Source organism: Arvicola amphibius, chromosome 10 (assembly GCF_903992535.2).
Source record: "Arvicola amphibius chromosome 10, mArvAmp1.2, whole genome shotgun sequence".
Classification (NCBI taxonomy): domain Eukaryota; kingdom Metazoa; phylum Chordata; class Mammalia; order Rodentia; family Cricetidae; genus Arvicola; species Arvicola amphibius.
In genome coordinates, this window is record NC_052056.1 from 46024030 (window position 1) to 46039230 (window position 15201).

Sequence of the window (15201 nt, forward strand, 5' to 3'; positions counted from 1 at the left end):
AGCCTGTTCCCCTTTACAAATCAGGACAAATATTTAAGATGGACTTCTTTTTGTCTTATTTTGTTTGCTTTTTTTTTAAACAAGACCTTGTTGATTTCTAAGATAGTTCCTCAACTCACCATGAAGCCCAGGTTGGCCTCCCAAGGGCTGTGATTACAGCTGCGTGGCAACGTACATGCAAATTTCTTTCTCATTACAATAAAATGATGAAAATTAAACAAGACTCATTCACTCTTCACATATCCCAATTGAGACATTTAAGGTAATTCTTTTGTATAGTAAAATATTTTTTTCTTTACTTTCTGGGAAATTGTCTTTTCCTTCTTCTTATCTCTCCCCACACTCACTCCATTCTTTAAAAGTTACACATTATAACAGATATGTATATTAGTGCTTATGTTTTATTTATGAATATCTAAAATACTATTATTGAGGTATAGTTGAAATGTAAAGTTTATTCTTTTTAAAACTATTTTTACTAAAGCTCTTCATTTATTTTACTTACCAACCACAATTTCCCTTTCCTCCTATCCTTTAGTTCCTTCCCCCACCTCCTACTACCTCTTCCCCATTCATTCCTTCTCCATTCAGAAAGACGCACATGCATTGATTTTTTTCACCAAACACTGCCACTTAGACCACCAAAGCACCAAAGCAGTGGTCTATCTCTTGACCAAATTAAGCCCATGGTGAATTAAATGTTGATTTAATTAAATGTTGTGGGAAGTCCTTCTGTATATGTATTGCATTTATTGGTTAATGAATAAAGAAGCTGACTTGGCCAGTGGCTTAACAAAATAGAGGCAGGCAGGGAAAACTAAACTGAATGCTGGGAGAAAGAAGGCAGAGTCAGGGATGTCATGGAGCTGCCAGAGGAGAAATACACAACTGCCAGCCGGAACCTTGCCAGTAGGTCATGAGCCTTGTGGTAAAATATAAAATAGTAGAAATGGGTTAATTTCAGAGAAAAAAGTGAGCTAGAAATATGTATAAACTAAGAGGCCAAGCAGTGTTATAATTACTATAGTTTCTGTGTGATGAGTTTGGTTCTGGGCAGCCAGAAACAAGCAAGCAGCCTCCTACAACAGATTGGCTCACCAATGTGGGTAACTACATTCACATAAAAACCTGATAGCTTAAAAAGAAATTCTAGACACACACACACACACACACACACACACACACACACACACACACACACACACACAAACAGAGTTTAACAGAGCTTCTTGTTCTGTTTGCTAGAAGCAAACAGAGGTATGATCCCTTTAAGAGAGGTCTTCTTGATTCAGCAGTAGCCCCAAAACAAAACAAAACAAAACAAAACAAACAAAACAATGCATGATTTTGAAATGGTGGCTTCTTATGCAGTGCTATCAGTATGAACTTTGACTCTTTCATGAGGCAAAGCAATTTAATGGGGTTTGTGGGCAGTGTGCTGCAAGTTACTTGCAGTACATGCAAGTGGCAGCATGGGCCAACTGGTTACCAGCGTTGAGGTGGTGAGGGTGGCTCCCACCCAGCAGTCTCAGAGGCTGTGAACAGACCTCTGCCCCACCATGTTGGACTGGGCAGAGCCAACAGGCAATGTGGCCTTAGTCTTAGTAATGATGCTTGGCTGCTTAACATTTTAAGGAGTGCTTCTGGACAGAAAAGAGTTTCAGATAAACAATAGGACAGATTTAGATATAAAAGACCTCTAAACAAGACACAGTGTGTTTAAAAAATACACACAGGCTTTGGAGAGAAAATGAAAAGAGTACAGAGACAGTAAATGTAATATAAAAGAGTACAGACAGCCATGGAATAAAGATAATAAAATAAATACTAAACCTGTAGGAAACAGAATAGAATAAGAAAGGCAAGTCATGTAAAGCTGGAATATTCACAGAGAGTCTGGATTATGTATATTATTGTATTTTCTTTGAATTTTCTGACTGAAGAGAGACATTTGATTCTGGGGACTGCTAAGCTAAACCAATATATGTGTTTTAAAGGTTTCTTGACTTTAAAGTTTAAGTCTAGGGATATGTTGCTTTGGAAAAGAGGTTCTTCTTTGTTTCCACAATAGATGAGAACCTTTGGACTAATTCCAGACTAATGTAGTTTGATGGACCAAGACCCCCTGAAAGGTCACCATGAATACCCCCAAAATACTTTGCTCAACAAAAGGCAGGAAGCAGTTTGGAGAGAACTATGTCTACATACCCAAATATTGTTTATGAATGTTTCTTTACATTTAAAGGGGAATATGCTATAGAGATTTGCATGGATCTTGCTCTTTTGATACAAGTTTTAGGTCAATTTTGTTATATGTATATTTCTGCTCTTGGTTAAATTATTGTGTTTGTACAGCTCATTTAAAAATGTAATGTATAATTAAGAAATAGAGGTTAAAAATAATCATCTATAATAGTCAAACTTTTAGTCATGTTAGTTAGATTTTCTAGATATATAGAGATATATTTCAGTTAGATAGGTATTGTTGAAATCTTTCAGAGACCTTCAGAATATCACATTTAAAATGTTTTAATAGCTTAGGAATTTTCATGACATGAGATACATCTGCTCCTGGCAGCACCAAGCTACTTCAAGGGGATGATAGGCATCAAAGAGGCTCCTTATGGAGTTGGTTAGCCATTTGGTCAAGAAACTGTTCTTGCCTAGACTGCTTTATGTTATGCTGTGTGAACTGGATATGCAGGACCCACAGAAAAATTACTGCTGAACTTACATAAAGGTGAGATGATCATTAGGGGTTTCTGTTTCATGAAAGAGTCTGCTAGACGTTCTGCAGGACCCAGAAGAAAGTTACTGAAAAACTTCCAATATAGGCAGAACTGACTTTGAAATTTTCTGCTTCATGGAAAAGTCTGCTGGATACTATGGGCCTGTAGGCTGAAGTGTTACAGAAGAACTTTAGGTGACTGTCCAGGCAGCGAGAAGTCTCTGTCACTTCTAGAGTTTTGGAAGTTGCTTTTAATGTACTCCCTGTTTACTTAGGTAATATTATATCCTTCTGGAGTCTTTGATGGAATTGAAGAATAGTTACAGTTATAGTTTTCCTTAGTTATGTTAAAAGATAAAGTAGATATAAATATTGTAACTGTAATTCTTGCTTGATATTTGTCTTGTTATATGTATTTTTACTATGTTAAAGTTAAAACCTTCCTTTTTATTTAGACAGAAAGGAGAGGTGATGTGGGATTCACCCCTCTAGTCTCCGGATACCAATGGTTAATAAAAGAACTGTCTTGGGCCTGCGCAGGGCAAAATAGGTGTAGGTAGGAAAAAATAAACTGAATTCAGGGAGAAAGAAGGCAGAGTCAGGGATGTCATGGAGCTGCCAGAGGAGAAAGATGCAAGTTGTCAGCTGGAACCTTGCCAGTACCTCGTGGTAAAATATAAAGTGATAGAAATGGGTTAATTTAAGAGATAAGAGTGAGATAGAAATATGCATAAGCTAATAGGCCATGCAGTTTCTGTGTGATTATTTCAGTTTTGGGCAGTCAGGAACGAGCAAGCAGCCTCCTACAACGCCAGTGTTAAACCTGGGGCTTCATAGGGAGGTACAGAATAAACTCAAAGGACTGGGTTATTTCCTGTTTAGGAGGCTGAAAAAGAATGTGTGAGCAGAAACTTCAGCCTGTGGGTAAGTGTCCTCAGTCTTCATCTTCACTTTCCATATAAAAACCTGTTGAGGAGGAGACTCCATATCCTAAATTGCTATAGCCAGGAATACATCAAACAGAAGAAAAAGGTGAAACAGAAAGAATAAAGAGGCCAATACTGACTTTGGGTAGAGAATTAATTCTATTGCAGTCTTCCAATAAGTCATCTCATCCCAGCTTGTCAATCCTAAACACATGTGCATACAGGCACCAGTAAATGGACTCAATAGCTAAGGGTTGTCTATGTTTGTGTGTTTGTGTCTCTCTCTGTGTGTGACACATAACAATAATAATTAAAAAAGAGGAAATCATGAAATTCAGAGGATTTATCATCTCATGACATTCAGTGGGAACCCATGAGAGGAGCTGACAGGGAGGGAGGAAGGGTGAGAATGATGTAAATTCATTACTCATATATGAAATCTCAAAAAATAAATTTTTAATAGTTTACAAAACTATAAACTTCCATATAGGATTTTCATGGTTATTTCATTTTGTTTGATTCTCTGCCACCCCTTTCCCTGCTGTAACTTTTGTCCCCAGTGTTCTCCTCCTTTCAGATGGAGTTGTTCAATGACATTAACCTGGTGTCAGCACAGAATGTCTGCTCTCTGCTGTTTGATCTGGAGATGTCCTTGCATCTCTCACTCCCTTAACAGGTTCTGTCCTAACTTATTACCTTTTTTTGGATAGTAGCAAGAGACTTCAAACCCATATCCCTACATCTAGTCTCTTTTTAAAAGCCATCTTTCAGAATGCAGCCACATATCCTTATACATTATCCTATCAACACCCGTGTTTCCCAAATTTCCCAACAGCTAGCTCCTCATTTTTTTCTGTGTATTGAATGATGTGTGTATTTCTCATCTCCCCCTCTCTCCTGTTATTGCATGTGCTCTTCTCATGTAGTCCCATGGAATTTCTCTCCTAGACTTAGTTCATGTCAGATTTCTGTGTGAGCTCATGTCAAGCAGGTCCTCAGTCATCTCAAAAGGCTGCAACCTTGCCAGGCGGTGGTGGCGCACGCCTTTAATCCCAGCACTTGGGAGGCAGAGGCAGATGGATCTCTGTGAGTTCGAGGCCAGCCTGGTCTACAAGAGCTAGTTCCAGGACAGGCTCTAAAAAAGCTGCAGAGAAACCCTGTCACGAAACCCCCCCCAAAAAAAAAGAAAAAAAAAAAAGAAAAAAGAAAAGGCTGCAACCAATCTGAGATAACCCAAACTGAGCCATTTGTGTTCTATCTATATGGGCTGGTAGTGCTGTCTCTTTGTACAGAATGACATACAAAATAACAATGTTTATTAAATTAACTAGCAATTAGAACAGAGATCTTAGTTGACTGTTTTACCTATATGGATGTTTATAATTAAAGTCATAAATATTTGCATCACGTAGATCAATGAAGAATATTGCTTTGTATATATGAATTTCTGTATTTTTATGTATATGTATATATTCATGTGTTTGTGTATGTGTTCATGTGTTGGTTCACATACACTTGTATGTACATGCAGATAGAAAGTAAAGGCTAACATCAGGCAACTTCTTCAATTGCTCCTTCACCATATTTTTAGAATAAGGTCTCTTATAAACCCTGGCACTTACTTTAGGCTAGACAGGCTGGCCACAAAGTCTCAGATCCTGCTCTCTCTACTTCTCCTGTACTGAGAATGCAAAAAGCACAAAACTGCATCTGCATCTCTGTTTTTTTGCATTGTAAGCATTTATCTTTACCCAAGGAGCTTGGATGGTAAGCATTTACCATGGAGGCATCTCCTCAGTTCTCATTTTTATGTTTTTAAAGTGTTTTGGGTTAAAAATCTGTTGTGAATGGGCAAACTGAGCAGTGCTCCCAATGTAACTGATGCATGGGTATTACTAATCATTCCTTATTTTCTATGTCCAGTTAACATTTTTCAGCTTGTATCAGGAGCTACTGACCCTGCTCTCCTCTGTCTCATGAAAAGCATGATGCTAAAGACATGGGAGACACAATTCAGTGACAAGTCTTCTGCTACCAAGGACTCCAGGAAACATAGAAATGAACTTCACTTGCCAATGAATGATTTACACACCATCATGAATGACTTACCAGATCAGACCTTCGAGTTACTCACTATTACATGCGTATTCTTGTAATGCTTGCTGGAACTTTCCAGTGTACTAGTGAACTACTTCTCTGGAAGAGTGATACTCTTAACTGAGGTTCAGGATGGAAAGACACATTTTTCCTCCAAGATTCCTGGAAGAATCCTTCATTTTTCCGCCAACTTTCTATATTCCTTACCATCCATCACAACACTTCAAAAATACTAATGTTTATATTTACAGAGGGCTTACTATGTTCTAGAAGCCTGTATGTTCTACATGCATTGATTCACTTAGCTATCATATTTTAAGAAGACAATTAGTTTCGCTTTACAGAAATAAAACTGAGGCACACAGGGTGGTGGTGTCATTTCTTATTGTTCCTAAGATGCATGTTTTCCTTGCTTTTTAGTATCTTCAGTGTAGAATGAAAATAAGCTATTTTATATCTCAGTGGAAATATGCACTAAAAATATATAGTCAGATGCAGAATATGTGACAAAAAGAGTATACACACCAGGGGAAGGGGTGATGTGTTATCAATGCTGTATTCCAGGCATGATATGGCCATTGAACTCTCAAACTTGCAACAGCCATAATTACTAACTTAGAAAAGACCTACACAAGACTGGGAACATCAACACGCTGTCATGGAAGGGTTAGGGCATCATAAGGTCCCACTTCTCTGTAAGGATGGGTAGGCAGCTAACGACTACTAAGGGAGGGAGCAATATTTTCCCTTTTAAAAGCTTATTTTTGGTATACACACATATGGTGTGTTAGTACGTGTATATGTATGTGGTGTATGTATACGTATGTAGATATGCTTCTTCATGTGTACACATGTGGAGGCTTCAGGTTGTCTACAGATATCTTTCTCAATTGCTCTTCATTTTTTTTTTTTGGTTTTTTTTTTTTTTTTTTTTTTTTTTTTTTTTTTTTTTTTTTTTTTTGGTTTTTTGAGACAGGGTTTCCCTGTAGTTTCTAGAGCCTGTCCTGGAGCTAGCTCTTGTAGACCAGGCTGGCCTCGAACTCAGAGATCCGCCTGCCTCTGCCTCCCGAGTGCTGGGATTAAAGGCGTGGGCCACCACCGCCCGGCTCTTCACTTTTTTTTGAGGCAGGGTCTTTCAACGAAGGAAGAGTTTGATGTTTCAACTAGATTGGCTGATCAGCAACCCTGGGGATTTGCCTGTCTCTGCCCTCCCCACTTTTGCTCTAGTGCCAATCAGAGTTGATCACATTAGTGGCATACAATGAGTCATCTTAACAAGAATATATTGTGACCTCACTTTCTTCCTATCTGCTGGTCTATATTTATTGTCAGTTTTCTGCTAGTGCTGCTAATGGAACCCCTTCTGGATCACAGAGGACAGAAAATGCTGGGGAATGGATCTAGATAGAGAAATGAGATATTCCAGAACAGGATGTACCTTAAGAAAAATATCATGACATGAATAATTGGCAAGGTTTTTCAATTTCTTGTCTATATACTTAATATGTTAAAAATCTACAGTACCACTCAAGTCACAGGGAGTTACGGCATAGGTTGAGCCCAGATGTCTTATTCTAGAGTTCAAGCCTCTTAATTGAAGCTCGCTAATAGTCCTCAGACACTACTCAAAAGCTCCTCTACTCTTTAAAAACTTAAAGCTAGAAGCAACTTTCTGTCCCTGTTTATGTCATTCCTGTAGGTCATGCCCTTCTCAGGAAAGGAGAGCCGTGCAAGTGTATGTGCAGAGTCAGGAGTGTATGGTAAGTCAACTGTGTAGCTCTAGCCCACAGGAGGAAATTGCATCATTGAGCAAAGTCTCAAAATGTGACTGCAAAGAGCACACATAACCGGCAGGCCTGTTCTCTTGGTCATTTGTTTGGAGCAAGAGTCTGATCACTGGTAAGTAGGCTGGTACTTATGGATCCAGTTATTGGAACTTTTCACTCACTGAATTATCTCTTTCAGAATCCAAATTGACTTAGATTGGATTTTCTCATTCTTCTCTTCATCTACTTCACTCCCTCTTTCATGCTTCTCTTCTCCAGATGTTGTAATGAGATTAGTCTCAGATCAATCCTCTTCTGTCTTATTAGATAACATGGATCCACTGAAGAACTGGACTGCAATGTATAATGCAGTGAATGCCATTGGTTGACTGATGCCTTTTGATAGAAATTAAATTTACTCCTTTAAAGAATGGCAACCCCATCTTCTTTTGATTTTGCATTTATTTTGAAATACCCAGAGGCACACACATTTATTTCCATTTAATGCTAAGCTCATGTATTTGTTCTCAGTTGTCTCTGGTCTCTTGTTAATTTATCACTGAGATTAACTTTAATGAATACATTTCTAAAAAGTCAGTTCTTTTATTTTGTTTCTTCTTTTCTTCTTAAATGATAATAACCATGATTTGGGGACAGCCTTTATCCTCCTCTGATATTTTTAATGACTGTTTTAATATATCTCCTGTAGACTGCTGTAGTAGAATCGTAGACCTGTAGACACAATGACAGATATAGGGTGAATGGGAGTTTGTGTGAGTGCAGGATCCAGAGAGAACTTCAGAATGCTAGGTGTTCAAACATTTAATTATAATTATAGTAATAAGAGGACACTTTAAATGAAGATGCCTACATATGAAAGGACACAGAATTATGAGATTTCTTGTGGGCTGCAGAAGAAGTACAGTGGGGGTTGACTTGAGTAGAGCAGACAGACTGAGGAGTGTTAGGAGTGAGTGCTCCCACAGATCAGATGACTTCATGGAGGTTTTGTTTTTTGATATAAATACATTGCCACTTTTAGCCTTAACTGAATTTTCTATCTATTGTACTTCAGCTTACAAATCTGAAATGTTCTCTAGGTTCTTCTTTGGGGATTTGAAAGTTTCTTATTGGTTTTCTTATGATTTTTCAAAATACTTTCATTTTCATCTTGTGTGGATTTAGCATCAGCCAGGAGACTAAGGTATCTCTGAGACGGTTTCCAGAAGATTTATTAGTAAGAAAGCCCCATCCTGACTGATTACAGGTGGCACCAGAACATTGACTGAATAAAAGAGTCAGAAAAAGGAAGTAGTGTTCTGATATTTCCCCTTTCTCCAATTCCTGACCCACTGTGGCCTGAATTGCTCTACTTGGCCACTCCCTTTCTGCCCTCCTGTGTTTGCTCCTCTGAAATAACAAAGCATAAATAAATCTTCCCCATAACAGTTACTTTGTGTCGCTGTGACAGAATATTGACAGGACAATTGAAGAGAAGAAAGGTCTATTTTCCCTCATTGTTTAAGAGAATTTCAGTCCATCTTGGCAGAGAAAGTATGCTGTCATTCATGGTAGTGAGACTGTGTGGTGGAGAATCTTCATATCATGGTAGAGTAGAAAGGAGAGAAGGGACCAGAACATGGGTCCTGTTACACCCTTCAAAGACCCTACCTGTACTGAAATGATTTTACCAAGTAGGCTTTTCCTCCTGAAAGCCATTAGACCCCCAAATAGTACACCAGCTGGGGAATAAACCATAGAAAACCTGAGCTTGGTGAGGACATTTTAGAATTATGCCACAGAACTTTATTGAACTGTCATGTACTATCCTGTTGTAGTGAATACAAGACTCTGTTGTATAGTTATAATAATCACTCACATTTACTGTAGCGATGTTTACTAGTGCTTCTTTAGGCATTTAATTTTCTTATTTTTCAAGTGACATTTTATTTTTATGAAAATGAGGCATGCTTTTTATATGAACTTCAACAAATACATAAAAACATAAGTGCTTTAGTATATTTTTGGTCACATAAACTGTTAGTATTAGATGAATGATTTTCCATAAATATACAGGTAGGTTTATATCTTACATGGGAGAAAAACAAATTAAAAATGCTTTCATTGTACCTGGTAATTAAGTGATTAAGAGCACTATCTGATTTTCCTGATGACCCGAGTTCTATTCCTAGAACTCATGTGACAGCTCACAACTATCTGTAGCTCCCAATCCAGGGGGATCCAACACCATCTTCTGCCCTGCATGGGCATCACACATGAGTGTGGTGCAAAAACATGCATGCAGGCAACACACCCACACACATAAAATACAAAGTATTTTCATCTAAAAGCTTGTTTTTAAATGAAAATAATCACATTTATTGTTCCTCCATTTTAAATTAGAGCAAGAAACGGAAGCCATTCCTGAATTTGAGATTAAAAATATCTTAAGCCCATGCAACCCTGAGTGAACACCAGTCTGAGCTAGAGACTTTGAATGATAAAGCATCAGGGCAGGTCCATCAGCTACAACAAACTACCACACTAGTGGGATTGTGGGAGCTCCTGGTTATTGCCTCTGTGAAGGCAAGAATTCAATGAAGAGACACTGATAATTATACAGAAGTTAATTCAGCAAACTTTAAAAAGCACTCCAAAAAGAGATTAGTATGGGTTGTTCCAAAGAAGATGGGTGTAGAAGCATCCCGAGCCCAATATTTTGAGTGTTATGAAAGTTTTATGAATATTTGTGAGGTGGGTGACATATTCACTGGGCAAGATGACAGTTGTCTCTCCTGAATCTTAATGGAGCAGAAGGATGGTACCTTTCAGATACCGTGACCCTTGAGAAAAACCCACAGAGGGGGAAGTGTCAAAACCACAATATAAAAGACATAACAGTGAAGCAGAAGTCTTTTGAAGTTTCAGAGACTTTGCTAACACACGTTTGGGAAATCCTGGGAGCCTTAGATTCAAAGCAATTGGAGCAACAGGGACCTTTACTCTAACTGTAAAGAGACACAGGTATCAAAATACAGGTATAATTTTATTATTATCTCATGTCTAACTTCTCAAGGCAGGTCAAGGTCTCATGATTGTCCTTTGATTAAGACATTTGCTGCTCATGCTAAGATTTTGTGTCATTTGAAAAATTGTTGCTTTATCATTAAGCAGATGTGGAGGCCCAGTAATGTGAACCTATTTCCACCTTGTCTGATGATCAGAGAGTTTAGAGGTTGCTAAAATTGTTAAGCATGCCTACACATCATCACTCCCAATGTGGTTACTTGGTTCTTTTGACATTAAGATGGCCCCTACAGGTAGATCCACTCCATCCTAACAGATGGTCAGGGTATTCAAGGATACTTTTGCTCCTTCTTTTGTAATCAGAGTTTTGATGTAGGGAATGGCTGCCTTCAGGGTACTTGGTCTAGTGTGGCTTCCCTGCCTAAACAACAGAATACAAATAATTTTGATGTTTTAAAGTGTTAAAATAATTAACTGTTGGAGTTGTCCCTTGCATCACGTTAACAAAGTCTTTGTTGCCTTCTTCCCCCTTTTGTATTGGGATATAAAATTTTATAAAAAATTAAACACGGGCAATTTCCATATTCATTGACACCCTCTCCTGAGATTATTCTATGTTTTCTGTTTTATTTACATCTTTGTCCTCTTTACTATTCTCTCATCCCTATGCCCCTACTCTGGCAAGTGGTATTTTTGTGGAGGCTGGTCCCCAACAAGCTGAGACAGAGATTTTATTATAGGTTTTCTGTCTGTGCAGACAGGAATAAGGCTTGGGGTACCGTATATGAGTTGATTCTCCCAGTTCCACAACTTACATCTGTCTTCCCATGAGTAAGGATGCTGATGGTGATGGAGTCTGTGCTTGTGAGGAGGGCAGAGTATTAGAAAAATGCTTTGCACTTTTCACTTCATTTTACCATGAACTTAAAACTAAAATACAACTGCTCTCTCTCTCTCTCTTTGCCTTTATAAAGAACTTCATTTTAGCAGTAATTTTCAGGCCTACCAGAATATGTAAGATACTCAACAAATTAAAAAGAACCATAAATAGAGAGAGATAGCTACATAAAACACTTATTTTAATGTCTGAAGTACAGTCCTCTAAGTTTTCTCAAGATTTACATGAAATTTTAAAATTATGTATAGGTATTTGTGTGTGTGTGTCACGCGCGCGCGCTCGCAAACACACACACACACACACACACACACACGCACTATTGCCTATGACTGCCAGAAGAGGGCTTTAGATCCTCTGGAGCTGGAGTTCTGGGATGTTGTGAGCTGCCTGACATGGGTGCTGAGAACTGAACTCGGGTCATCTGAAAGAGCACTGTAATTTTTCGATTGCTGAACCATTTCTCCAGTTCATATATATTTTCTAAAAGAAAAAGATAAGTTTCTCGGACTCAATGATACTAAAAGAATTCTTTAAAACACAAAAATAACAGTGAACCATATTCAAGAAGTAAGTTCAAGAAGTAAGCCAAAGTACATTTATAAGACCGTGTTTTCACCTTGACACAATGTCTACTGACCTTGCATCAATAAAGACAAGACATTATTTTATTTTAGTTTTAGTTTCTGTGTATGTGAATTTTGCCTGCATGTGTGTGTGTGTGTGTGTGTGTGTGTGTGTGTGTATCATGTGTCATCAGGTACCTGCAGAAGCCACAAGAACTGCAGATGTTTGATGTGGTGGCTGGGAATCAAACACAGGTGTCTTTGTGAAAGACATACGGGCTCTTGAATATCGAACCTTCTATTTTTATCCGTCTGTCTGTCTGTCTGTCTGTCTGTCTATCTATCTATCTATCTATCTATCTATCTATCTATCTATCTATCTATCTTTCATTTTAGTTCTGTACTCTTGGTTACAGATCTTCAGGTAAGATACAGCAAATCCTATTGGTGTTCACTTTGGTCCACAGTGTCTGTTTCTCTTTGTGATGCTACTTATTAAAACATGGTTAGACAGACAATGGAAACTCAACAGAGTTAGTGCTCATTTTGAGTGAGAGAAACAAAATAAGCTAAACCCTCAGGAACAAACCAAATTCTAACTTATCATCGAAACCATTTAGAGGCATTGAAAGGTTAAACATTTTTTGTCAGAGATTAGGAAGACATAGAACCTGCAGCATTTGAACAAATTTGCATGTTGCTCAGATGAGAGATAAACAAGGGGCAGTATATTTTAAACTAAGCTGAGTCTAACAACCTCAAGCCATCACGAGGTGCTAACTGATATCTGCTTTATACGTATCTATGTGATATTTTTGCTCATGAAATTAATACCATTACATGAAATGCTTGTATTTTGTGGTGGAAATATTTGTGATAACATCAGCCTAAACAGCAAATCCATGTGGGAACCAAGTATTGAATGTGCACTTTAGAGAAGCACAACAGGAACGGTCAGAGGGTTGTCCAGAGCAGTGGGGGATGGTGGTACAAGTTGTCTGTAAAGGAAGGCAGAGACCAGAGACCCTGACATGTTCAAAAAGAAAGCAAAGGCATATGTGGCAAAAGGTTGTCACCTTGAAAATGAACACATTTCCCATATAGTAGGTGGTTTCTCTATCTTTAGTATAAATAGCAGAGTTTAGCTTCTGAGGTCAGTGGGACTTTGAGGTCTAGAAAATGTAGATTGTTGTCAGGAACTGTGGTGTAGAAATGGCCCTAAACCATTTCAGAGCAAATCTAGTGGGTCACATCAGTAAAAATGGTAGAGTCAGAAGCCTAGAAGCTTTGTCTCTCTATTTAGGCAACAACTAAGCTGCCCCCAGTGCACATTATCAGAACACTGAGATTCAGTATAAGCCAGGAGAGGAGAGCTGCTGGACTTTGGGAAGGCAGGGTCTGGCATCTTAACTCAGTTACCTTCCACTCCCCTCCTGACTGACTAGTGACCACTGAACTGGAAGCAGGCTCAAGAGACCTACTTTTCAAATTTGTCTTTTATTTTTAGCTATCAGAGAAATACAAATCCAAACCATATTGAAGCTCCATCTCATCCCAGCCAGAATGGCTGAGATCAAATAAATTACAAATACTGGTGTGGATGTGGGAAAGAGGAACCTTTCTTCACTGCTGGCGAGAGCATAAATTGGTGTGCTTACTATGGAAGTAGAGCTACTCCATGACCCAGCTATACCACTCCTGGGTGTATGTACACAAGATACAATATCACAGCAAAAAGATATCTGCGCATCTATGTCTGTTGCTGCATTATTCACAATAGCAAAGAATGGAACACTGATGTACATCAAGAGATAAATGTAATAAAAATGTGGCATGTATACACAGTGGAGTTTTATTCAAGTACAAAGACAAATGAAATTTGTGATGTACATCAAGAGATAAATGTAATAAAAATGTGGCATGTATACACAGTGGAGTTTTACTCAAGTACAAAGACAAATGAAATTTGTTTGAGTATGGATCTGGATAGTGGTATATTAAATGTGGTAACTTAGACAAAAAACCCCTAAGTTTTAATGGTAATATGTTTATAAATAATGGGACATAGCTGTGAGTGTGTAGAGATAGGAGACTATGATATGGGAACAGGAAGTATTGAGAATGTGGAGGGGGTCACATGTGACATGAGTGGAAAGGAGCCTGCTGTGGGTGGGAGGGTAAAGGGAAGATGAGGAAGAGGGGTGTGGGGAGGGAAGTAACAAAATGAATTTTGTCTGAAAACAGGCACCATACTAGGTTTCCATACCACCCCTCAAATGTCCCTCATTTCTAGTTTTCTTTCCTGGAATTCTACGCACCTTCCTCTTCCCCACCTGATCCTGCTGTTCCCATTGGGCCTGCTTCCAGTCCACCTTTAAAATCTATTGTATTTTCCCCTCCAAGGCAGATCCATATTTCCCCTCAGTCCTTTCCTCTATAACTAACCTCCCCAGGTCTCTGGATTAATCCTTGGTTCCTATTTATTTAATTTCTAAAACCCATATATAAGTGAATAGAATACATGCCATACTTATCTTTCTAAGTCTGGTTTTTTTTTTTTCACTTCCACCGATTTGCCTGCAAATCTCATGATGTCATTTTTTTCTAAAGAGAGCTGAGTAATGCTCCATTGTGTAAATGTACCACATTTTCTTATCTGTTCTTCAGTGTAGAACAAACCTTGGAGATATATGTGAAGGACACTTTATCCTGTTACTAGGACACTTGCTCAACCATGTTCATTGCTGCTATATTCATAATAGCCAGAAATTGGAAACAACCAAGCTACAATTCATAGTTTTAGGGATGGTTTGGAAACCTAGTATTGTGGAAATTTTCTAAAATATATGAAGGTGACCATAATGAAGTCTTTTAAATAATGAGGGAGAGTCCCAACTGGTCATCTCTTGTCACTAAATGAAGCTTCCAGTATTGAGAGTGGGTTACATTTAATTGAGTTGTTGGCAAAAGGCCCCCCCCCCCGGAAATCCCCAAACAACCTGGGCTCCTCTCCACAAACTGACAGCAAGGACCCATTGCTGAAGAAAATACCCAGGTAACTCATTGAATATGGAGAGGTTGAACTAGTGCCTTCATATGAGATTTATCAATGTAATCCACCATATAAATTAACTGAAAGAAACAAACAACATGATCTTCTCATTAGATGCTGAAAAAGTCTTGAACAGAATTCAAC

General features: G+C 38.4%; 1 protein-coding gene across 1 annotated transcript in view; it reads left to right on the top strand.

The window, feature by feature from the left end:
- Window positions 1-7600: 7600 nt before the first annotated feature.
- LOC119824238 (cell surface glycoprotein CD200 receptor 5-like) overlaps window positions 7601-15201 on the top strand; it is a 40405-nt gene continuing 32804 nt past the window's right edge. The window contains exon 1 of the mRNA XM_038344393.1: window positions 7601-7650. The gene's annotated coding sequence lies outside the window, so the exon portion shown is untranslated. The remainder of the gene's footprint in view (window positions 7651-15201) is intronic.